The 23969-nt window shown below is 39.8% G+C and overlaps 1 long non-coding RNA gene across 1 annotated transcript; it reads left to right on the top strand.

Annotated features, from left to right (window-relative positions):
• The first annotated feature begins 32 nt into the window (after positions 1-32).
• On the top strand, positions 33-23969 carry LOC102953661. Its single transcript, XR_006217354.1, has 3 exons — positions 33-602; positions 22933-22990; positions 23818-23969. It is a non-coding gene; the product is annotated as an uncharacterized LOC102953661 (long non-coding RNA).

The raw sequence follows: 23969 nt of genomic DNA, 5'->3' as shown, positions 1-23969 counted from the left end.
CGCGGCCCCCAAGCTGCGTTGACCCGCGCAGGCCTAGGCGGTTGCGAACACCCGCCTCCTAGTCCCCACGCGCCGACTTCCGGTCTTTTTCTACATCTATTGGTCAACCTCTGTAACCATCGCGTCACGACCTTAAAGTGGATTAGTTGGCCTTGTGGTCAGTCATAGTGACCCCTGACAAGGGGAGGCTTCATTGGCGCCATAAAGTGTCGATCACTTTGTCACAGGACGTCGCGTGGTACAATTGGCAGGCAATAGTACCATTCATCCCGCCCCCGTCTGAGGTGACGGGAAAGGGTTGGGGAATTTCCACTTCTGATTAAAATGACGGCTGAGGTGACGACCCGCAAGAATTAGTGAGATTTGGAGTAGAATTCACCCTGAGCTTGGTGAGGCTTAAACGTTAAGGATGCAAGAGGCACAGAGGTTACCAAGCTCCCACCTGTCGCTCTCCGCCAGACGCCGAGACTGCGGCCGGAGAGTTGCTGCACGGGGATTGGAGGAATGAAGCAATCAGTCTCATCTAGTCCCCACCTTCCTCGCAGTCTCTGGTTGGAGGAGCGGAGCGTCAGTCACTAGAGCGGTCGCCACCTCTGGGACAGGTGAGATTGTGTAACCTATCTGCCGCCTGCTCTTTGGGAGGGGGTAGGGGGCTGGGACACGCGAGGGGGCAGGGCGGTTCCTGCTTGGCGCCTCCAGCCTTTCCGAGTGGAGGAGCCCAGCGCCTGGAGCTGAGGGCACCAGGGGGGCTGCTTCGGATGGCCGTCCCGGGGCGACTCGGCCCGCCCGCGTGCCGGGACGTGGCTGGGCGCGGCGGTTCTGCAACCTACCGGCGGGATGGCCCCGCGGGGCCGCGTTCTCTTGCTGGAGGAAGGCGGCGGGCCTGAGGGCTGGACAGCGCCATGCCTCAGTACTGGGAACTGTCCCACGAAGGACGGTGGGAAGGCCGCTAACACCTCGGGGGAATCAGACCATAGGGCTGAAAGCGGTGGTTAACAGTGTATGCTCTGGAGCAGTTTCCAGTACTGGTGCCGCCACTTATTTGCTGTGTGACCTATGAGCGTTTGGTGTTTAATCTGTGTGCCTTTCAGTTCGTTCGTTCATCTGTGAAATGGGGCTAATATGAGTACGTCCCTCATCGCATTGTTGTTATGAATACATTAGCTAGCTAACAGAAGGCGCTTAGCAAAGTGCCAAACTTAAAGCCCCATTTTAGTTACTCTTCCTTCAGGAGTCTTCCACCTGCCCCTGGGTCCCGCCAACTAAACTAATTCTTGTCAGTTCTTGGTGATGCAAAACAAGCTAACTAAGGCGGGGGCTGGGTGGGGGTGGCAGAGGTATCCCCCCACCCCCACCCCACCCTAAGGATCTGTCTCTACTTCTGTTATCTCTATCCGTCTATCTCCTTTGTCAATGAAGAGGGGTTTTAAAATACTCAAGCTTCAAGTAATCCTATGATCAAAGATCACCAGAAGAAAGGCATTTGGTGAAGTTTGTATGGCAAATGCCCCTTGACCCAGAGAAAGTCTATATGACTTAGGTTGGCTCAAAGCAAAAGATCTGGCACATCTCCTCTCTTACAGCTCTAACAAAGGACTGTGTGTATCTTGATTGTGCAATTTTTAATATTTCACCTCCCTTGAAATTGGAATCTGATAATTCTATAAAGAATATAACAATTTAAAAAAAATAGATTCTGCCAAACATTTATTTAAAGAACATTTTGAAGATTATGAACATTTCATTGGCTTCGTAATTGCTAATTTTGGCATTTCACATGCAAAAGGGGGGGGGAGTGTTTTCTATAAGCAGAATATATTAGGTGAATGATCTTTCTAGATAATAAGTTGTAGGAAATGGAAAGAACTCTTGTAGCTTTTCTACAAAACTATTTTGATATAAATGCCATGTGTCCTGTCTTTAATTAGAATTTGTGGAACTTAATTAATTAACCTGTTTCCTTGGTGCTGTTTAAATTTTCAAGGTATGTGTGACTAGGTCACAACACAAACTAATAACACCAGCGAAAGAAACCCAGCTCTGCCCAACCCACTTCAAAGCTGGATTATCCAGAATTGGTATGGATACATCCTTAGGCAAAAACAGGTATTGACTGGTACAACATTACAAAGGAACTGCTTGTCATTCCTACCATTAATACAAAAATAATTTCTGATGCAACTCCCTGAACTCATTAAATTCTTTGAAGAAATGTAATGAAACTCAAGAACAGAGAGAAAGGAAATCTATGCATTTTCCCCAATATATTTGAGAGAGAAACATACAATCTCTACTCACTGCCTAACAATCAACCCTGTATATAGCCAGGAAAATATGAGTAAGCAATAATCTTTGTTTCACCTGGATCTTTACCTGAGACACTTGTTGTCAGGAGTTTGACAACAATTGAGTAGTCACTTTAGGGTTTAGGAATACGAATCTCCTGGATTTTGGTGACTGCTATTATCGAGACTGTGTTAATTATGAACTTAATATTACTATATATACAGCATTGTCTGGTGTTTCAAAAGTGAAAAATAATTGAGAAATCATCACTATATCAAGTAATACATTAGGTGAATATATCAAATCACACTCAAAGTATTCAGTGTAAAATATCAGTAAGTTTAATATGAATTGTGGGTAACATTGGTTTTGATATATTGTTTCTTAAGATGATATTTACTACTAAATGAAAAAATACACTGATTTTTCAAGTGATAAATAAACAGCAAAATTCCTCTTTAAACCATATATATTTGGGGACGCCTGGATGCCTCAGTCAGTTGAGCATCTGACTTCGGCTCAGGTGATGATCTTGCAGGCCATGAGTTCAAGCCCCGTGTCAGGCTCTGTGCTGATAGCTCAGAGCCTGGAGCCTGCTTCAGATTCTGTGTCTCCCTCTCTCTCTGCCCCTCCCCCACTCACACTCCTCTCTGTCTCTCAAAAATGAATAAATGTTTTTAAAAAATTTTAAGTATACATATTTGTTAGAAATGAGCATCGGAATAAAATGTTTTCCTCCAAAAATCCAGTGGGAGTATTTATTAGATTGTAGCTGTAGTGCGTTTCAAAGCATTCTTATCAACTTTTGACCATCTTTTAGACAGATGAGGAAAAGGCAAAAGGAGAAACTGTATATTCCAAGGATTTTTAAAACATCTGAGGTAATAAAAGTCTTCATTTCTTGTAAGAAATACGAGATTGACAAATGAAATTATAGATACAGGGACTTAAGCTATTTTAGCTATAGTTCTTTCACATGCAACTTGCATTCTGTCAAGACATTTATTTAATTTCTGTATGTCAGTGCATCTCAGTTCAGCCCATCTATAGAAGGAAAGAAGTAAACCAACAAATTTGTTGTACTTGGATGTTATGTCATTTAACCTTTATAATAAATTTATCAAGATTTCACCCATTTTATAGATAAGGAAGTTGAAACTCCAAAAATGTTAAGTAACTTACCCAAGCTTATAAGACCAATATATGGAAAGGCTAGGGTTTGAATTTATTTCTGCCTGATCTCAAAACCCATGCTCTTCCCACTATATCACATTGATCCCTTGGTACCCTCAAAGGCAGAGGAACTTCATCAGTGTGATAAACTGATGTAATAATCCAACCATTATATCTTTCTTATAGACATGCTAATTAGCACCTTAAGTGGATTTATCCCTGACTGCCACCAAATTTAGTATCTTTCTCTTTTTAAATGGAAACATTTCATTTAAAACACCTTCTGTTTTTTCCAACTACATTGTTAATTTCTGAGACCATATAATTTTACATTAAGAAATCTGAATAGTTAATATATTCACATGGTTCAAATCTCAAAAAGAATTTTAAAAATACAATGAAAGGAGTCATTTTACTTTGCCCATTAAACACCAAGATCCTCTCTCATAAGCAAACCATTTTATTAGCTTTTAAATATGCTTCCAGAAATACAAATCAAAACCACACTCAGATATCACCTCACGCCAGTCAGAGTGGCCAAAATGAACAAATCAGGAGACTATAGATGCTGGAGAGGATATGGAGAAATGGGAACCCTCTTGTACTGTCGGTGGGAATGCAAACTGGTGCAGCCACTCTGGAAAACAGTGTAGAGGTTCCTCAAAAAATTAAAAATAGACCTACCCTATGACCCAGCAGTAGCACTGCTAGGAATTTACCCAAGAGATACAGGAGTACTGATGCATAGGGGCACTTGCACCCCAATGTTTATAGCAGCACTCTCAACAATAGCCAAATTGTGGAAAGAGCCTAAATGTCCATCAACTGATGAATGGATAAAGAAATTGTGGTTTATGAACACAATGGAATACTATGTAGCAATGAGAAAGAATGAAATATGGCCCTTTGTAGCAATGTGGATGGAACTGGAGAGTGTGATGCTAAGTGAAATAAGCCATACAGAGAAAGACAGATACCATATGTTTTCACTCTTATGTGGATCCTGAGAAACTTAGCAGAAACCCATGGGGGAGGGGAAGGAAAAAAAAAAAAAAAAAAAAAAGAGGTTAGAGTGGGAGAGAGCCAAAGCATAAGAGACTCTTAAAAACTGAGAACAAACTGAGGGTTGATGGGGATTGGGAGGGTGATGGGTAGGTGATGGGTATTGAAGAGGGCATCTTTTGGGATGAGCACTGGGTGTTGTATGGAAACCAATTTGACAATAAATTTCATATATTAAAATAAAATAAAATCAGAAGGGAATAAAAATAAATAAATAAATAAATAAATAAATAAATAAATAAATATTCTTCCAGAGGTGTTTACATATATAAGTAATTTCATATATATATCAATTTATTTTTTCCCTTTTAAACACAAATGGCAGCTTATTACTATACATGCTTCTATATTTTGCTTTTCTCACCTGATTTATTCCAGAGATATTTCACGTTAGTCTATAAAGAGCTCTGTCATTTTTGTTTACTACTTCATAGTATTCTGTTTACATGATAATGTTGAATATTTAGATTGTTTACTTTTTTCCCCTTAACAGTGCTACAGATGTGTAACTTTCTAATCTGTCTGGCCTCCAGTAAGTGTGGGCACAAATTAATTTAATTGAAAAGTTGTAAAATTGCAACTAGAGGGCTCCTGGGGGGCTCAGTCTGACTCTTGATTTCTGCTCAGACCATGATCCCAAGGTCGTGGGATTGAGCCCCCGCAAAGAGCATGGAGCCTGCTTGGGATTCTCTCTCTCCCTTGGCCTCTTGCTCTCTCTCTCTCTCTCTCTCTTTCTCAAAAATAAAATAAAATCAATAAAAATAAAAATAAATTGCAATTGGACTTTAGGCAACTACTTACTTGAGCTATAGTTGAATATAGCTGCAAGAGGGATGTCTAGTGACATCCAGGAAGTGGGCATATATTTTTTTTAATTTTAATGTTTATTTTTGAGAGAGAGAGAGAGAGAGACGGAACGTGATCAGGGGAGGGGCAAAGAGAGAGGGAGACACAGAATCCGAAGCAGGCTTCAGGCTCTGAGCTGTCAGCACAGAGCTGGATGCAAGGCCCAAACCCACAAACTGTGAGATCATGACCTGAGCCGGAGTCAGACGTTCAACTGACTGAGCCACCCAGGCATCCCAAAACTAGGCATATTTTAAAAAATAAAGAGTTATGCCTGCATGCAGCTGGACTAACACACCACACAGCCTAAGAAAATTTACCAAATTATTCAGAAAGTTGCCTAGAATTTATTCTGTTACTGAGCCTACCCTTCCTAAAAAGTGACAATATAATATATATTCACACAAAAAGGCCTGCTTACCTCCTAAAAGTTCTGTCCTTACTGCCTGCCCAACAAGAATGAAGGCAGTAAATGATGTTGCTCCATTTGATTATACACCTTTCATGCCAGGGATTTTTTTTTTTTCAAACTTCTAAAACTAATGAGTATATAAATACCTCTTGTGGTGGAATCATTCAGGTTCGCAACAAAGGAGAGATGATGGAACAATTAATATCCACCTTCTTCCTTGGGGCTCTGCTAGAACTCCTTAATCCTTGAATTGTTGGATAAAGGACAGCATGTCAAGGAGAATATGCATTAAGGTTATGGAGAAGAATTAGGTTTTGGTGGGAAGATCTCTGAGCCAGGAATCAGAAATACAAGTCTACTTCAATTGACTGGTATAGTGCTCTTAGACCTAGATAGTTTGTCCACTTGACCTTTAAAGGTATACTTTAAAGGTACATAACTTAAGAAGCATTTCATTACAAAATGTAGTCATCATTTCAAATCAAATACCATGCATGCATAGAAAAAATATGGTCATTTACATATAAAACCAAGGTTAATAGTAATTATCTCTGGGTAATGGAATTATACAAAGATTTATAAATTCTTTTTCTTTTTTGAATGTTTGCATTTTACAGGCTTTTTTTTTTTTAAGTTTTTCCATAGTTAACATGTTTTTTGTGTAATAAAAAATTAAATATTTAAATTAAATAAACCTATATCACATTGTGCAATGTTCTCATCTGTTCATTCAACCAACATTTATTCAACTCCTGCTATTTGCAGGGCACTGTGCCAAGTGCTTTAGAGAAAACATAAAAGAAAAAGAAGATTTAATGTATTTCCTTTCAACTGTGCTGATGCATATATACTTATTGACTGATGGTTAAGTAGATAAAATGCACATGGAATAATAGAGAACAGAAAGACATTCAAGACAGTATAACAAACTATTTTATAGTGTTGAGTAGATAGGAAGTAAAAGATAAATTAACATGGAGTAAGTTTATTTAGGAAAAAGCTTGATTATGACCATTTTGAGCTAGGATAATGACAGGGAAATAAAGGAGGTAGAGCATCCCAAATGGAAAGAAATGATGGGAATGATCACAAAGAAGTAAAAGTCTTCAAATCGTATGTCAGGATGGTAAAACGACTAACTTGCACCATACAGAGAACTCAAAATGGGGATTAAAGAGAAAGTCGGTTAAAGAAATCTTAAATACTGGACTCAGTGCTTTAAATTTGGTTCAATAGGCCACATACCATTGTTCTTGAAAAGCAAAGTTATCAAGATAAAAGTTAAGGGACGATTACAATTTTGTTTTATTTTGGCTGCATTGCATGGGTTTTGTCAGAACGAGGAAATGCTGGAGTCTGGGAAATGAGCAGTCTTGCTGTTGTGCTTAGTCCAGGTGTGAGATCATGAAGGCCTGGATCAGGGTAGTGACTGTCAGGTTAAGTAAAATGTACTATCAGCAATCGTAAAAAATCAGCATGACTTGGTGCCTGATAAATGTGGGGAGCAGTAGTATAAAAACAAAGTTACTCCAGAAAAATTGATACAAACGTTCTGAAGAGAAATGTGGCATTAGGTATCAAGATCCTTTCTTTACAGACACCTGGCTCAGTTGGTAGAGCATGCAACTCTTGGTATCAGTGAGTTCCAGGTGTATTCTGGACAGAGTTCACTAAACAAAATTTTTTTAAAAGATCCTTTTTTTAAAAAAATTTTTTTTAATGTTTTTTAAAAATTTATTTTTGAGAAAGAGAGAGACAGAGCATGAGCAGGGGAGGGGCAGAGAGAGAGGGAGACACAGAATCCAAAGCAGGCTCCAGGCTCTGAGCTGTCAGCACAGAGCCTGACGTGGGGCTTGAACTCACGGACTATGAGATCATGACCTGAGCCAAAGTCAGACGCTTAACCAACTGAGCCACCCAGGCGCCCCAAAGATCTTTTCTTTAAGTTTTTATTTTCATCTATTAGAATGGCTAAAATCCAAATAACTGACAATACCAGTTGTTGGTGAGGATGCAAAGCTAAAAGAACTCACTTACTGCTAGTAAGAATGAAAATGGTACAATCACTTTCAAAGAAAGTTTGGAAGTTTCTTACAAAGCTAAACGTAGTCTTGCCGTGTAATCCATAGTTGCAATCCTGGGTATTTACCCACTGAGTGGAAAACCTATCCACATAAAATTCTGCATGTGAATGTTTATAGCAGTTTTATTCACAATCACCAAGATGTGGAAGCAACCAAGGTATCCTTTGATAAGTGAATGAATAAACAAACTGTGTTATCACCATAAAATGGAAGATTGTTGAGTAATAAAAACAAATGAACTATCAAACTATGCAAAGACATAGATGAATTTTAAATACATATTGCTAGGCAAAAGAAGCCAGTCTAAAAAGGCTGCATACTGAATGAATCTATATGACATTCTGGAAAAGGCAAAACTGTGGAGATGGTAAACAGATCAATGACTGCCAGGGATTGGAGTGGGGGAAGGGTTGAACAGGTGAAGAACAGGGACTTTCAGATTGGTAACATTCTGTATGATACTGTATTTTGTACGGAATTATAATAGTGGATACATGACACTCTGCATTTGTCAAAACTCATAGACTTCTTAGTACAAAGAGTAAACTTTTTAATTTTTTTACTTTTATTTTAAATAGTCTCCATACCCAATGTGGGGCTTGAACTCATGACCCTGAGATCAAGAATCTTATGCTCTACCAACTGAGTCAGCCATGCACCCCAAGAGTGAACTTTAATGTATGAAAAAATGTTTTCATTTGTTTAGTAGGTCAGGATATGTTAGAATGGAATGCAGATGATGACAAAAATATATATAATTGTATTACAAATGTGTGAAACAACTTCAGTGAAGGGAGTGAAAGAAAAAGCAACTGACCTATGTAAGTTTGGAAAGCAGTTGTCACTCTAAAGGCAAAAGGAACAGCACATAAGCAATGTACAATAGTTGATTAAGGTATTTTCCCCTGGGGATGTGCGTTAACAAACATTTCTAAAACCATATATGTGTATTGGAATTGAACAATTATGTAAATGGCTGGCAGTTTCTGTTTCTCACTGTGGAGTGGGTGATTACAGATAAGCAAGGGGAGGAAGCTAGAATGATCTATGTGGTAATGGATTAGAGTTGGAGACATCAGAACTTCTAGTTAGTTTAATATAATTACAAGTGGATACATGTAGGAATATGTATAGGTATGTGCATATACACAAGTTAGTATACACACATATTTTTTCTTGGTCTGTCAGCAGAGAGGACCTAGAAATGATATTCCAGTAGCAACATGCACACCTTGCACCCACATCTTGGCTTTTAATAACATTCTCCAATGAGAGGAACCAGACTCCTTGGAGAAATCTAGGACTGGGACTGAATCTGGGACTGGGACAGGAAATATACATGATGAACCTGGAACATCTTAGAGTGCCAGAAAGTAAGAAATTACTAAACATGCATGTGCGCACGCATGAGCGCACACATACACACACACACACACACACACACACACACACACACACACTAATGAGGGTATTTCAAAGAGATAATAGGAGCTAACTGAAACAATTCCCAACGGCCAAAGCTGGAAAAATTTGAGCAAATAAATAATATTGAATTATAGCCCAAAGTATAAAATAAATGTCCTTGAGTCCATATGGGTAAATAAATGTTTGAATGAATAAATAAATAAATGGGACAATAGGTAAGTTTTCCATGCAGAAGAAATCCAAATTGATGTAGAAACTCTACCCTTGAGGAGGTGAAACATTAGCTTCCCTCTCCTTACATTTGGGCTGTGCATAGTGATATCCTTCCAAAGAGTAAAATATGGAAATGGGAGAGGGACAAGTGACTTGATTGTGGAGAAACCTGACAAACACTACCTCAGGCAGGTTGTCAAGATTAACATCATCGGTGATAACTCCTGTTGATAGTATATACCCTTGATACTACATGCAAAAGTCTGAGAAACTGTCATGGTCAAGGGGAACCTAAGGAGACATGATAACTAAATGTAGTGTAGTATCCTGGATGGAATACTGGAACAGGAAAAGGACATGAGATAAACCCAAAATAAACTTGAATAAATTATGGATCTTAGTAACTATGTATTAATTAGCTAATATTATATCAATGTTGGTTTATTAATTGCAACACATGTACCATACTAATATAAGATACTAAGATATTAGTATAGAGGAGATTGGAGACGGGCTATGTGGCAACTATACTGTCTTTCCAGCTTTTCTATAAATCTAACACTATTCTAAAATTTAATTTTTTTATTTTTATTTTTTCCAGTTTTGCTGAGATATAATTGATCTATAACATTGTATTAATTTAAGGTATACAATATAATGATTCGATATACATATATATTGCAAAATGATTACCACAATAAATTTAGTTAACATACATTACCTCACATAGTTACAATTTTTTCTTCTTGTGTTGAGAACTTTTAAGATCTGCTCTCTTGTGAGCATTTAAAAAATTTTTTTATAATTTTTTTTAATGTTTATTTATTTTTGAGAGAGAGAGACAGAGCATGAGCAGGGGAGGGGCAGAGAGAGAGGGAGACACAGAATCCGAAGCAGGCTCCAGGCTCTGAGCTGCCAGCACAGAGCCCAACATGGGACTCAAACCCCTGAACCGTGAGATCATGACCTTAGCCGAAGTTGGACGCTTAACCAACTGAGCCACCCAGGCGCCCCTTTTTCAATTTTTTAAAATGGTTATTTTTGAGAGAGAGAGAGAGAGAGAGAGAGAGAGAGAGAGTGGGGGTTGGTACAGAGAGAGAGGGAGACACAGAATCCGAAGCAGGCTCTAGGCTCTGAGCTGTTGGCACAGAGCCCGACATGGGTCTTGAACTCACGAACTGCAAGATCATGACCTGAGTCGAAGTCAGCCGCTTAACCGACTGAGCCACCCAGGGGCCCCTCTTGTGAGCATTTTTAACATGCTTATTCCTTTGGACTTCTAGGAATTTTTGTTTATGAGTCTAGGAATTTATGTTTATGAGTTGGGTCACTTGTGTGGCTCAGTCAATAGATGGTATGACTCTTGATCTTGGGGTTGTGAGATCAAGCCCCATGTTGGATGTAGAGATCACTTGAAAATAAAATCTTTTTTTGAATCTTTTTAAAAAATGCTTATTGGGGCACCTGGGTGGCTCAGTCGGTTGGGCATCTTCTTCGGCTCAGGTCATGATCTCACGGTTGCTGGGTTCAGCCCCACGTCGGGCTCTGTGCTGACGGCTCGGAGCCTGGAGCCTGCTTCCAATTCTGTGTCTCCCTCTCCCTCTCTCTCTGCCCCTCCCCAGCTAGTGCTCTGTTTCTGTCTCCAAAATAAATAAATCTAAAAAAAAATTTTTTTTAAATGCTTATTTATTTTTGAGAGAGAATGCACACACATGCGAGCAGGGGAAGAGCAGAGAAGGGGACAAAGGATACAAAGCTGGCTCCATACTGACAACAGAGAGCCCAATATGGGGCTCGAAATCACAAATTGTGAGATCATGACCTGAGCCGAAGTGGGACGCTTAACTGACTGAACCACCCAGGCGCCCCGATCTTTTTTTTTTTTAGTAGGCATCTCACCCGTTGTGGAGTCCAGTGTGGGGCTTACACTCACGACACTGAGATCAAGACCTGCTCTGAGATCAAGAGTCAGATGCTTAACTGACTGAACCACCCAGGTGCCCCCAAAAATCAAAATCTTAAAAAAAAAAAAAAAAGGTTTAATCAGACATAGGAACAAAATTATTGTATAGAAAAAAATGAAGTTCACAGGGGTGCCTGGGTGGCTCAGTCAGTTGAGTGTCAGACTTTGGCTTAGGTCATGATCTCAGGTTACTGGGTTTGAGTCCCGCATCTGGCTTTCTGCTGTCAGTGCAGAGCCTGATTCAGATCCTCTGTACCCCTCTTTCAATGCCCCTCCCTGACTCATGCTCTCTCAAAAATAAATAAACTTCAAAAAAAATGAAGTTCATATTATGTTAAATAAAAAATAAGGTTATAAGACAAGATGTATATATATTCTCAATACACTACAGTGAATAGAAAATGACATACCTCAAAATGACAAATATCAGGGGCACCTGACTGGCTTAGTTGGAACAGTATGTGACCCTTGATCTCAGAGTCATGAGTTTGAGCCCCATGTTGGGTATAGAGATTAAATTTAAAAAATTAAAGTTAAAAAAAAAAACAAATATCAGACAGATTATCTGTGGATGGTGGAATAGTGGGTTATTTTTATTTATTTATGTTTCCAATTTTTCTATAAGTAATGTATTACTCTGGTGATCAGAAAAAAAATAAAGGTTGTAAGAAAAATTCAATATAGGTGTAAAATCAGAGGATTCATCAAATTGGGATACTTATTGACAATAAGGAACTGGGAACTAATTTTTAAAAGATGTTGAGTTGTAGCTTTGGTTTTCATTAAAAAAACATCACTCTGCAGAAAGGTCATGTTAGCAATGAAGATTAAGTCACTTTTCCACCAGGTGAATCCTTGGTGAATATATTTTGGGTACTGCCTCCACAGAAAGATGCATACTTAAAATCTGAGTACTAGCAGCAATTCTGTGTGTTTTCCTCCACCCCTCGGGAGTAATTAAAAGGGAAGCCCAAGAATCACACTGATGAATAAGTATCAGCAAGTGTGTAGGCCCTCATCCCAGATACCTTGATCCGCAGTTGCACAAGCTCATTTGACAAGAACAGGCTACTAACAACCTGCAATCACAGATCCTTTGAAGAAACCCAGAAGCTTACCAAGTGCATTACAGTGAAGCCCCTACCTCTGCAATTCCACACATATGGGAAACCCGAGGCTGACTACTCCAAACACCTTGTTTCATATGTCCTCTTCTACACTGCAACTTGGGCAGCCACACCTACCTTCTCTAGAAGCTCTCCTTGGCAGGTACCGTGGCATTCTGCCACAGACTCTAGAAGGTTCCAGGACTGGTGAAAATTTAGAATCTCATTGTCTGAGCACTTTCCTGATAAGATAATAGTTATTTAGAAACCCCCACATCAAGACTCAGCTTATCTTCCAGGTCATGGTGGTCTGCCTCATAGTGAGTCAGTACTTTTGAATCAGAAGGGCCCTTGAGGAGTCCTCTAGGCTTCATACTACCTGTTTAATAAAGAAGAAACTGGAGAACTGTGTATTAGAGTCAATACCTCCTGGAAAAATCTCTAAGGGGATGTTTCCATCCATCACCTTCTGATGTTTCCTGTCAGAATCAGAAGTACATCATTGCATTGCTTACCAAAGTGAGAAGAGAGCAAGCCTGGGGTTCCTACTCGGAGAGCAATTTTGGCTTATAAGTGAGAACTGAGTCACTCTGAAGACTGATCTTAGAGACTCTTTTGGAGTGTTTGAACTCATCTTCGTTAACCACACCCCTTGCTCATCAAGGCAGGCCTATAAAGCAAGAGACGCAGCATGGCGTTCACCTGCAGGGCAGGTAACAGTGCCACCTCCCAGATGTTCTTCCCCAAGGAAGTGGCATGGTGTTTGCTGTGGCCCCAAGAGGACTATAGACAGTCTAGCTGAAACATGAGCCTAGTACAAGCTCACAGAAGCTGTAAGAAAAATTGTGGTCAAGACTCTACCCTGAAACTTTTCGCCTAGAAGGACCTCTTTAACTCTGGCATTGGCACCACTGGTGACAAAAGAGAAAAAAACAGCCAGGGTTGGACTGTTCCAGCTTAGATTTAGTAGATGAAAAATGTTTGTCATTTGAATAGGATTGCTTCACCCTTACAAGAGTTATGTAGGGCAAATGTCTGAGAAATGGGCAAGCCTGTCAATGGCCTCTAGGATTTGGTTAAAGCCCTAAACTGTCCTAGTGCCTCTGCCCTTAAGGTGGAAGGATTTTTAACCAAGATTGAGCCATAATAGTGTCCAAAGGAAGCAGCAATACTGTTCTGTGTACTAGGGATTTCATAAGGATATTAGAATTCCTAGAGAATAACTGAAGGACTGTGAAATATATTTTTTAATTTTTTTTAGTTTATTTTGGGAGAGAGAGAGAACACATGATCAGGGGAGGAGCAGAGAGAGAGAGAGAGAGAGAGAGAGAGAGAGAGAATCTCAAGCAGGCTCCACACTGTCAGCAGGTAGCTGGACACAGGGCTCAAACCCATGAACTTTGAGATCATGACCTGAACTGAAATCAAGAGTCAGACGCTTGGGAATGCAAGCTGGTGCAGCCACTCTGGAAAACAGTATGGAGGTTCCTCAAAAAACTAAAATAGAACTACCCCACGACCCAGCAATTGCACTACTAGGCATTTATCCAAGGGATACAGGTGTGCTATTTCAAAGGGACACATGCACCCCCATGTTTATAGCAGCACTATCAACAATAGCCAAAGTATGGAAAGAGCCCAAATGTCCATCAATGGATGAATGGATAAAGAAGATGTGGTATATCTATATAATGGAGTATTACTCAGCAATCAAAAAGAATGAAATCTTGCCATTTGCAACTACATGGATAGAACTGGAGGGTATTATACTAAGTGAAATTAGAGAAAGACAAAAATCATATGACTTCACTCATATGAGGACTTTAAGAGACAAAACAGATGAACATAGGGAAGGGAAACAAAAACCATATAAAAATAAGAAGGGGGACAAAACAGAAGAGACTCATAAACATGGAGAACAAACTGAGGGTTACTGAAGGGGTTTTGGGAGGGGGGATGGACTAAATGGGCAAGGGGCACTAAGGAATCTACTCCTGAAATCATTGTTGCACTATATGCTAACTAATTTGGATGTAAATTTTAAAAAATAAAAAACAAAATTAAAAAAAAAAAAAGAGTCAGATCTTAACTGACTGAGCCACCCAGGCGCCCCAGGACTCAAATATTTTAAAACCCTCAAGAGCACTGGTGAGACCACTTTGCAGACCCTGATCATCTCATGCCCAACAATTATTCTCACAAGTTCCCTGTTGTCCTCTCATATGCCATTAGCAGGATTGTAAATTGATAACATCTTTAGGAAATCAGTTTGGAGTTGCCTTCAAATTTTTAAATGCACATACCCTTTAATCTAGCAAAATCCACTTCCAATTCTGGGAGAATTGGAGACACTCACACATGAGCTCAGAAATATGTGTGTGAAGATGTTCACAGAAACCTTACATTTGTCCATCAATAAGTGGTTAAATAAGTAGAGGAACAGCTATAAAATGCTAACCATCATCTGAGCTTTTAGCAGGTCATCTTTTTTTTTTTCCTGGTAGAGGGTCTTGCCTTGATGCTGATGGCTCCTAACTGATCAACATGGTGGTTGCTGAAGGTTCAGGCGGTTGTGGCCATTTCTTAAAACAAGACAACAATGAAGTTTTTCTCATCAAAGGACTTTCCTTTCTGTGAACGATTTTTCTGTAGCATGCGATGTTGCTTGACAGCATTTTACTCACAGTAGAGCTTTTTTCAAAATTGGAGTTAGTCCTGGGTGTCTGCCTGGCTCAGTTGATAGAGCATGCGACTCTGGATCTCAAGGTTGAGAGTTCGAGCCCCATGCTGGGTGCGGAGATTACTAAAAATTAAAATCTTTTTGGGGGGCACCTGGGTGGCTCAGTTAACCATTTGACTTCGGCTCAGGTCATAATCTCGTGGTTCATGGGTTCAAGCCCCATGTCAGGGTCTGTGCTGACAGCTCGGATCCTGGAGCCTGCTTCGGATTCTGTCTCCCTCTCCCTCTGCCCCTTCCCCACTGATGCGCTGTCTCTCTCTGTCTCTCTCGCTCTCAAAAACAAACATAGAAATGTTTTAAAATAAAATAAAATAAAATAAAATAAAATAAAATAAAATAAAATAAAATAAAATAAAATCTTTTTAAAATGCTTATTTATTTATTATGAGAGAGCACCTGAGCCAGGGAGAGAGGCAGAGAGAGAGGAAAGAGAATCCCAAGCAGGCTCCACGCTGTCAGCACCGAGCCCAGTGAGGGACTTGATCCCATGATCTGCAAGATCATGACTTGAGCTGAAATCGAGTCGGATCTGATGTTGACCCAACCAACTGAGCCACCCAGGTGCCCCAAAAATTAAATCTTAAAAAAAAATTGGAGTCAATGCTTTCAAGCCCTGCTGCTGCTTTATCAACTAAGTTTATGTAATATTCTGAATCCTTTATTGTCATTTCAACAATCTTCACAGCATCTTCACTGGGAGTAGATTGCATTTTAAGAAATTATTTTCTTTGTTCATCCAGAGGAAGCAAGTTCTCATCCATTAAGGTTTTATCATGAAATTGTGGCAGTTCAGTCATATTTTCAGGCTTCACTTCTAACTCTATTTTTCTTGCTATTGCCATCACATCTGCGGTTACATCCTCCATTGAAGTCTGGAATCCCTCAAGGTCGTCTATGAGGGTTAGAATCAACTTCTTCCAAATTCCTGTTAATGTTGGTGGTTTGAATCCCGAATGTTCTTTTTTTTTTTTTAAGTTTATTTATTTATTTTGAGAGAGAAAAAGAGCACTGATGCACATGGGGGCTGGGCAGAGAGAGAGGAGAGAGAGAATCCCAAGCAGGCTGTCAGCACAGAGTCTGACCCAAGGCTCAATCTCACAAACTGTGAGATCATAACCTGAGCTGAAATGAAGAGTTGGACCCTTGACTGAGCCATCCAAGTGCCCTTGAATCCTGAATGTTCTTAATGGCATCTAGAATGTGAATCCTTTACAGAAGGTTTTCAATTTACTTTGCCCATCTTGATTTTCAACATGCCTTCCTCACTAAGCTTAATTGTTTCTAGCTTTTGATTTAAAGTGAGAGACGTGCAGGGACACCTGGGTGGTTCAGTCAGTTAAGCACGTCCAACTTCGGCTCAGGTCATGATCTCGCTGTTCGTGGGTTCGAGCCCCGCCTCGGGCTCTGTGCTGACAGCTCAGAGCCTGGAGCCTGCTTCAGATTCTGTGTCTCCCTCTCTCTCTGCCCTTCCCCTGTTCGCGTTCTGTTTCTCTATCTCTCTCAAAAATAAATAAACATTTAAAAAAATTTAAAGTAAGAGACATGCAAGGGAACCTAGGTGGCTCAGTCAGTTGAGCATCTGACTCCTGATTTCAGCTCAGGTCATGATCTCATGGTTTGTGAGATTGAGCCTGGCATTGGGCTCTGTGCTGAGTGAGGAGCCTGCTTGGGATTCTCTCTTGCTGCCTCTCCCCTGCTTGCACATGCGCTCTCTCTCTCTCAAAATAAATATTTAAACATTTTTAAAAAGTCCTTAATGAAGAAGTAAAAATTAATTTTATTAATTAAATCTCAGCTTTTCATTACATGTATTTTAATATTCTATTTGAGGAAATGAGAAGTATACATAGAGCACTTCTGCTGAACATTGGTTGTCTCCAGGGAAAACACTCATGCAACTATTTTTGTTGTAAGCTGAACTAACCATTTTTTCATGGAACATCATTTTTACTTTAAAGTATGACTGACATAAATTTTGGTAATTCAGACTGGTGTATTTGGCAGACATTTTCTGGAGCCTGCCATTTGAAGGAAAACAGCTGACAGTATATTGTTTCCAAATATAAAATTCAAGTTTTGGGGCATAAATGCGGATTTTGGAAAGTTGCATCCACTGTTATTGGTTGACAGTTTCCCAAAACTTAAAGACTTTTTTGGTGAGATAGGAGATGATATTGCAAAATGTATTTTCTGATATTATTTTGACATTATATAATAAAATGTGTCAGTATTTGCAAGAGCTGCATAACTCAGTGAACTGTATTTCCCAAATGACCAATACATGATGTTATAAAACCGTGAATGAATAAAACAACATTCAAAGCTAGGCTAGTGGATTTTAATGTAACAGAGTATGAAAATTTTATAGTTATGATTTCAACCTTTAGAAAACTAACAGTTGTTGCATTTTCGTGTGGTATTAAAGATAATAACTGCAATTATCTGAAAAAAAATTAAAATATTCCTCCCTTTCCAACTACATATCCATGTGAGTCCAGATTTTCTTCATATTCTTCAACCAAAATACTAATTGCAGTTGACTGAATTTTGAAGTTGATAGGATGGACAAACCATCCGTCTTTTATTAAGTCACACATTAAAAATTAACTCTTACTAAATTTTTCTTCAAAAAATAGATTTTTTTCATAAAAATATGTTACTTATGTTCACATTTATGAATTAAACTTATAGAGTTTTGTAAATTCCTGTTTTAATTTCCAATACACTAAACACTAATAGATAAAACCCACATATATAAACAAGAGCTCAGGATGCTCTATAAACAAGGGCTCCGTCGGTTGAGCATCCAATTCTTGATTTCAGCTCAGGTCATGATCCCAGGGTCATGGGATCGAGACCCGGGTCAGGCTCCACGCTGAATGTGGAGCCTGCTTAAGATTCTCTTTCTCCCTCTCTCTCTGCCCCCTCCCCTGCTCACACACTCTCTCTTTCTCTTAAAAAAAAAAAAAAGTACAATCAATATTATAAAAATTAAAAAAATAAAGAAACAAGAGCTCTTTGGGTCTTTAATAATAAATAAAAGAACTGTAGGTCTTTAATAATTTTTAAGAGTGTACAGGGGTTATGAAATCAGAAAGTTTCAGGACTGCTGCAGTACTATATAGCACTTGCAGTGGAGGCAGAAGGATGGAGGAGATGATCTATGAAGTCTCTGCTGGGTTTTCAGTCTTTCCTTACTCAGCCAACTCTTGTCTTTAACTCAGCAGTCAAAGCTTGGGAGCAAGAGCTCTGAATGTGCTCTGGGCATCTCTGATGTGAATCTATGAAAGGGAAAAGATACTCCTTTCCCTGCTTCTCTCTCTTTCTAAGTCTCCAGATAAAACTTTGTCTGCATAGGGTGAAGAGAGAGACTAGATAGGGCAGACGACAGGGACCTTCCCAGCCATGAGGAGTTTATTTAGAAAACCTGAAGTTAAATGGTAGGGACAAGCTGTAAGGGGCCACAACTGGTCCACTTGGGCTCAATAGCAGGAACTGGGAAGAGCCAGGGACATCTCCTAGAACAGTGATACTTGTATTTCCTTCCTCCTGTGCTGGCCCATTTCTTAAAATGACCTAAGCCCTTCAATGAGTTTTAAGAACCAACAATTCTTCCAGGCCACAGCCCCATATGGTTAATTAGAATAGACAAATATGGACGGGGCGCGTGGGTGGCTCAGTCGGTTAAGCGTCCGACTTCAGCTCAGGTCACGATCTCACTGTCTGTGAGTTCGAGCCTCGCCTCGGGCTCTGGGCTGACAGCTCAGAGCTTGGAGCCTGCTTCCGATTCTGTGTCTCCCTCTCTCTCTTCCCCTCCCCCATTCATGCTCTGTCTCTCTCTGTCTCAAAAATAAATAAAAAACGTTGAAAAAAAAATTAAAAAAAAAAAATAAATAAATAAACGTTAAAAATTTTTTTTTAAAAGAATAGACAAATATGGAAAGAAGTCAAACTTAAAGAGAAAAAAATGTAAAGCAGCATAATAACAACTACTTTGCCACGTATGTCACTTTCCACCTCCACATCCACCCGCACCTCTCCCTTGCTCTCCTACCATCCATCCCTTCCCCTTGGCCTGACAGCTGTCCTTCCTTAGGCTATTACTGATTCATTAGGGATTTAGTCACTAGGATGGGGAATTTAGGGGTAAGGTGTTTCACCGTAATTTGAGTCCCCTCTATGCTGTTTACTGGCTGTGTGATCAAGCAGGTAACTCTCCTCTGAACCCTCAGTTCTGCATCTTTAAGAGGAGATGATTTTCCAGCTCTATGATCCTGTGGTTATTAATAAAGAGAAGATAGGTCAGGCTGGAGCTAAGGACTCTGGCATTAATATATTATCATTGAGAAGAGCAGAGGATCTAGAAAGAGAGCACAGCTCTAGTTTGCATCATTATACATTTTCCCCTTTGGACACGGATATATTCGCAGGAGATGAACAAACACAGGTCTCTAAAAACAACCTGAAGAAGTCTCCCAAGACTGTGGTTCTTCCCTTGGGTTCGCTTAACTGTTAGGTTCCTGGAGTCGGTATTGGAGAATTCCCCCAGTTCTTGCCCAGCCTTGGTAATTCCTTTGGTCTTGGAGGCCCTAGAGGTTTTCAGCCTCCCTGTTGTGACCCTGCTAATTAGATACCAGGCTCTGGCCCCTACCATTCTTTTTATTATTTTTTTTATTTTTAATGTTTATTTATTTTTGAGAGAGACACAGAGCATGAGCAGGGGAGGGGTAGAGGGTGAGGGAGACACAAAATTCAAAGCAGGCTCCAGGCTCTGAGCTGTCAGCACAGAGCCCTACGTAGGGCTCAGACTCATGAACCACGAGATCATGACCTCAGCCAAAGTCAGATGCTTAACCAATTGAGGCACCCAGGCACCCTTCTTTTTATTTTTTTAAATAGATTTATTGAAATATAATTTACAGACCACATAATTTTGTGGCTCTTATTGTATTCACAGAGTTGTACAACCATCACATCTATTCTGGAACATTTTCATCAGCCCTAAAAATAAGTCCTATACTCCTTAGCCATTACCTTTAACCTCCCCACCCCTTCCCTCCCAGGTGCCAAACCTTTGGCAACCAATAGTCTAATTTCTATCTTTATAGATTTGCCTATTCTGGATAGTTAACATAAATGGAATCATACAACATGTAGTCCTTTGTGACTAGTTTCTTTCACTTAGAATGATGTTTTCAAAGTTCATCAATGTTGTAGCGTGTATCAGTGTTTCATTACATTTTATTGCTGAATTATATTCCACTGTATGGATATAACACATTTTGTTTATTCATCACTTTGCGTTGTTGAGTCATCAGAGTTGTTTTCACCTTTTGACTATTGTGAATAATGCTGCTATGAACATTGGTACAAAGTATCTGTTTGCGTCCCTGCTTTTAAATCTTTTGGGTATATATCTAGGAGTGGGATTGCTAGATCATATGATGATTCTATATTTAACTTTTAGAAGGACACAAACTATTTTCAGGGCTGCTGCATCATTTTACATTCCCACCAGTGATGTGTGAGGGTTCCAACTTCTCTGCATCCTCACCAATACTTGTTATTTATAACCATCCTAATGTGTGTGAACAGTATCTCATTGTGATTTTGATTTACATTTTCCTAATGGCTAATGATGTTGAGCATCTTTTCATGTGCTTATTGTCCATTTGTATATCTTCTTTATTTTTTCAGTTTACTTATTTATTTTTATATATGTTTATTCATTTTTGAGAGAGAACGCAAGCAGAGGAGGGGCAGAGAGACATGGGGACAGAGGATCTGAAGCAGGATCTGTGCTGACAGCCGCCAGCCAATGTGGGGCTTGAACTCAGGAACTATGAGATCATTACCTGAGGCAAAGTCAGACACTCAACTGACTGAGTCACCCAGGCACCCCTAGTTTGTTTGTTTGTTTGTTTGTTTGTTTGTTTGTTTCTAAGTAATCTCTATACCCAACATGGGGTCAAACTCATGACCACAAAGTCAAATGATCCCACTCTTCTGACTAAGCCAGCCAGGTCCTCCCATTATTATATATTCTTTAGATAAATGTTTATTTGGAGGCCTTGTCTATTTTTTTTTTTTTTTTAGTAAGTGCTTCACCTAATGTGGGGCTCAAACTCACCACCCTAAGATCAAAAGTCGCATGATCCACTGATTAAGCCAGCCAGATGCCCCTTCCTTTGTTTTTGTTTTATTTTGTTTTGGGTTTTTTTTTTTTTTTTTTTTTTTTTTTTGAGAGAGAGCATGCGCCAGTGAAGGAGAGAAAGAGAATCCTAAGCAGGCTCCATGCTCAGTATGGAACCTTACACAGGGCTCAATCCCATGACCCTGGGATCATGACCTGAGCCGAAATCAAGAGTCCGACACTCAACCACCTAGCCTCCCCAGGTGCCCCTTCCCTTGCCTATTTTTAAATTGAGTTATTTGTCTTCTTGTTATTGAGTTGTAAGAGTTCTTAATATATTCTAGATACAAGTCCCTTATCAGATGTATAATTACATGTATTTTCTCCCATTCTGCTGGTTGTTTTCACTTTCTAGATAGTGCCATTTGGAGGATAGAAGTTTTAAAATTTTTATGAGGTCTAATTTATTTTTTTATTTTGTTCCTTGTGCTTTGGTATCATTCTAAGAAACCATTGCCAAGTCCAAGGTCATGAGGATTAAGGCTTATTTTCTTCTAAGAAGAGATGGTTTTAGCTCTTATATTTAAGTTTTTGATGCATTTTGGGTTAGTTATTGCATATGGTATGAGGCAGGCGTCCAACTTCTTTCTTTTGCATGGAGATATCCAGTTTTCCCAGAACCATTTGTTGAAAAGACTATTTTTTTCACCATTGAGTTGTCTTGGCATTCTCATCAAAAATCGATTGACCATAAGTGTGAGTATGTGTTCCTAGACTGTCAATCCTGTATGTATTTCCTTATGCAAGTACCACACTGTCTTGATTATAGGAGCTTTGAAGTAATTTTGAAAATCAGAGGTTGTGAGTCCTATAACTTGGTTCTTCCTTTTCAAGATTGTTTTGGCTGTTCTAGGTTGGCCTCTACTATTCTTACCCAAAGGGACAAGGCCTCATCTATATTGCCTCTTTCAAAGTATTCATTATGTAGCCTACCACACTGACCCTCATCTTTTCCAACCTCACCTTCCCCTGTTCTCTCCCTCACTCCTCCACTCTAGCTCTGTGGGCCTTCTCAAACATTCTGAAGCTCTTCCTGCCTGAGGGCCTTTACACTGACATTACCTTGGCCAAAAAATGCTTTCTTTCCCTCCACTCCCTCTCCCCTATTCCCAAGGCTGACTTCTCGTCATTCAGGTCTCTGCTCAAATGTTATCTTCTCAGAGAGGCCCTTACTAACCCCCAATCTAAGACAGTCACTCGCCAAACTCTCCCTCTTTATTATGTTATCTTGTATTATTGTACTTACCACTGTCTGAAATAGTCTTACATATATATCATTGTATTTATTTATTTGCTGCCTCCCCCTACTAGAATGGAAGGTCCAGGAAAGCAGAGATCTTATTTCACACTGAATTCCTACACCTAGTAATACAATAGACTACATTGCCTGGCATATAATAGACATTTAATATATATGTATTTGTTGAAGGAATTTGTTGTCAACTCCTGGACAGCTCCTATAGTGGAATTCAGCACCAGGAAAAGAGGTAAGAAGCAGTGAACTGGCCTCACACCAGGATTATTTTCCTTGTACTCACCTTTTCTCATTTTCGACCAGTCGGCAGTTCCTCCCTTATTCAAAGTTTTCTCCTAATCCTCCTCCTAATATCGGTCTACATTTGAGAAGTAGATACAGACACATTCCTGCCTTCCCCAATGTCTCCTCTTGATTGCTCTTAGGAAAAATGACCTAAGATGTCTCTGACCACAGTATATATGGACAAGTACATACTCTGGTCCATTTGCAAAGACAAATCTAGAGTGTTGGGAAACATGAGGTCCTGGACAAGGGGACAGAAGGACACAGAACCTCAGGGAAAATCAGAACCTCAGGCCAAGAGCCCAAGGAATTCACATTATAACAACCTAATACCCACAGAAGTGTGAAAGTCATTGTCCCACAGCTACAGACTAGAGAAGAGAGGACCTATGTTACTGATATGGAGAGATTTTCCCTGGGGCTAGGGAGGCTCTAATAACCCTCCATACAGCCCTGAGTTTTTCATCTAAACATCTTAAAAATGTTATAGGCATCAATTAACCCTTATAGCACCCTAGAATCAGGACTGTGGCCCGATTTTACTGACAGAAAACTGAAGACTGTGGGTTAGAGCCAGGAAAGGAATGTTTCAGGCTCACATGGCCTGGACTGAGCAAGCTAAGGGCTACATCTGAAGCCAGAGCTCACCTCATAGTCTTCCCCTTATGACAGTGGTTCCCAATCTGGGGACTGTAGGACACTTAAATTCATGTCTCTGTTTACCATGTCTTGGCTGCAGGCAGATGATAATTTAGTTGGTTCCTTGTCATGCAGGTGCCAGCTTAAAGATCACCTACTCAGAGAGGCCTCCCTTGAGCATCCATCTCTAGTAAACTTCTCCCAGTCCCTATCATATTACTGATTTTCTTCAGTGTACTTGTCATTATCCCAGATGTTATTTTTTGTTTGTTATTTCTGTCTTTCAG

This window comes from Panthera tigris, chromosome A1 (assembly GCF_018350195.1).
Source record: "Panthera tigris isolate Pti1 chromosome A1, P.tigris_Pti1_mat1.1, whole genome shotgun sequence".
Classification (NCBI taxonomy): domain Eukaryota; kingdom Metazoa; phylum Chordata; class Mammalia; order Carnivora; family Felidae; genus Panthera; species Panthera tigris.
The sequence above is the reverse complement of the archived record's forward strand: the minus strand, read 5'-3'. Positions and strand labels throughout refer to the sequence as shown.